A 2,399-nucleotide genomic window follows, 5' to 3' on the forward strand; every position below is an offset into this window, starting at 1 on the left:
CACCTCGAAATCATTAAATCGCTATACCTCGACAATTAACTCGGTAGCTCAGTACCGCGGAGAGGGGAGGGGTAATTCTTGAGGAGAAGAACGAGACACTCGACAACCACGTTATTTAACAAAATAAAAGAAAATAAAATAATATGTTTCACGCCCACGATGATGCAAAACAAAAGAAAGAATAATTCGAAATAAAATACTTAGATCTCAAAAAAAAGGACGGGTTGCACTCCGGGAGTGCCGGCAGAAGTGAAAAATTAAATATCAACGTTGTGCATTTTTGAATATGTTGGAATGGTTAGGGAATAATTTCGCACGAATTGTTTTATTTATCAGTATAAAAGTACTATCATTTATGTGGTAAAATACAATATTTATTTATTGCGCTATCGTAGACAAACATGACAATTTATATTACATAAATAATATGCCCTTTGATTTTCACGATGTGTTTTTCTTTTTTCTTCTTCTTTTTCTTCCTCCGAATCTTTTTTTTGTCGAATTTTTTCGACGCTGACGCCATGCACATTGATATTTCCGATTTTTATTCCTTTTTTTCTTTTGTTTTTCTGAAAAATGAAGATTATTTATTATTATTTTATTTCATTTATTTTCATTTGAAATTATTTGTTTGGTATCGTATTTTTTATGATTTTATACGTAATACACGTTTTCACACTCGATTAGCAAAGCACTGGATAAGCCAATGTGGTCAGTATCACAATTGATACTCCTAATATCAAGAACCAATGAGTCACGCGCGCATTGCTTTAATTTATTATTAAAAAAGAAACGATTTCCCTCAAATATGTCGCTAAAATTTGTCGCGCGTACATATAGGTTAACGCTATAACCTATCAACATATTACAAATATTACATCTATAATGTGTAGGTACATATGTATATTTTTATAAAGTACTCACTTATTTTCTTTCGATATTTCTTCGTCCCTTTTTTTGTTAATTAATGCACCTTCTTCCATTTCTATCTTATAAGCACTTTATATACACGAATTTCACAAGTATACAAACGATTGACCCATCAGCAGTCACCATCTGTGGATGTGCGTAGCAGGCTGTAGTACAAATACACACGTGCAGGCGCCCAGCGCCACTTAAACGAGACAGACGGAGCAGGCATACATTTTCCCCGTACGGTAGAAAGAGAGGGGGATATTACCCCCTCTCCATCCGTCTTACGCTTTTTCGATCAGGCTACGGATCTGACGCGCTACGAATTTGACGCGCTACGAATCTGACGCGAATTTAACATTTTGTACCCATCTACAAAAGTGCCAAGCGCCGCTAAAGAAGTTTTCACTTCAAAAACCTAATTTAAAAGAAACTTAAGGCTACGTGCGCTAGTCGTTGCCTTTAATAATAAACAATAAAACCAAAAACAAAATCTGACCCGACGCGCTGACCACGATCGTCCTCTACTAAGTGCAGCATTAATCGCCAACTACAATGATAGCCCACAAGGGCAACAACTAAAACTAAGCCTTATTCGACGCGCTAATCGCACCTCTAATTATTATTCGCAATTACGCGTTTCTCAACGATAATCGTATCACGCTTATCGCAACGTATCCGACTCAATCTCTAATCGCAATTTCCTCCACGTTTATCTATTATAGAATCTTGGTGATCGGTCAATTAAGAAAACGTATTTTTAGTTAACGTTTCGACCCGGATATGGGCCCTCCTCAGAACGATTTATTTTTTAACTGTCAAGAATAACAAAAAGATTTTTTATAAAATAAATAATAGTACTAGAAGTAATCAGACTTAAATATTGTAGATGTAATACTCTTAGAGCTATTATATATTGTTGATTAGTAAGAACCTTATGATTAATTGAAATAAGGATGTCTTTAAGTGTTATTTACCTTTTGAATTAAGTAAGTGGACTAAGATGTAGTCGAATTCACAATTACAATTGGTGGAGACAGTGATCTTTTAAGTGAAGGTGGACAATGTCAATCTTCAAGTTATTTTTATATGTGGAAGTTAATGGTTGGAAGTCATTAATTAAAAAGATTAAAGAACTATGTTTCTTCACAGTCAGTATGTCATTGTGTTAAAAGGTTATTAAAGAAGGTCTTTTGAGCAATAAAATTAATTCACAGGTGTCAAAGAAGTGGAGGTAGGCTCTTTATAATTAAGTTCCACATGTCTAACGAAATATTGTTGGTTGAACCAATTGAGTCAACAGGTGAATAACGACTGATGGGAGAAAACAATGTAATCCAGAGTGAAGGTGAACCTATTATAAACAATTATACAGAAAAAAAATAAATATTTTGTAAGAAAAGTTATGTAGAAAGGACTGTATAATGGGGACAAAAAAATTTTTTTTGTATGTAGTTAAGGTTAAACAATATTTGTTGTGTGGGCGG

The 2,399-nt window shown here is 34.1% G+C and overlaps 1 long non-coding RNA gene across 1 annotated transcript; it reads right to left on the reverse strand.

Moving 5' to 3' along the window:
• Positions 1 to 510: 510 nt before the first annotated feature.
• On the reverse strand, positions 511 to 1,105 carry LOC124300653 (uncharacterized). The gene is made up of 2 exons (XR_006907275.1): positions 925 to 1,105; positions 511 to 569 (listed from the first exon to the last, which is right to left on the reverse strand). It is a non-coding gene; the product is annotated as an uncharacterized LOC124300653 (long non-coding RNA).
• Positions 1,106 to 2,399: the final 1,294 nt, after the last annotated feature.

This window comes from Neodiprion virginianus, chromosome 3 (genome assembly GCF_021901495.1).
Source record: "Neodiprion virginianus isolate iyNeoVirg1 chromosome 3, iyNeoVirg1.1, whole genome shotgun sequence".
In the NCBI taxonomy this organism is placed as follows: Eukaryota; Metazoa; Arthropoda; class Insecta; order Hymenoptera; family Diprionidae; genus Neodiprion; species Neodiprion virginianus.